Raw genomic sequence first — 269 nt, 5'->3', positions numbered from 1 at the left:
CTTTTTTTCTGAATGCAACATACTCCATACTTAATTTTTTGTTTTGAAATATACTACATACTCCATACTTCCTCATATGGAACACATACATACTCCTTAGAGTATAGACATGTACACTATGGCTTTGAAGATACCATCATGTAATATGTATCCTCGTCGACGCTGAACATATACTATCCGCTACTTCATACTAAGTTTCAATTAAAAGTATATATATATATATATATATATATATATATATATATATATATATATATATATATATATAT

Source organism: Triticum dicoccoides, chromosome 3A (genome assembly GCF_002162155.2).
Source record: "Triticum dicoccoides isolate Atlit2015 ecotype Zavitan chromosome 3A, WEW_v2.0, whole genome shotgun sequence".
In the NCBI taxonomy this organism is placed as follows: domain Eukaryota; kingdom Viridiplantae; phylum Streptophyta; class Magnoliopsida; order Poales; family Poaceae; genus Triticum; species Triticum dicoccoides.
Note: the sequence above shows the minus strand (reverse complement) of the source record.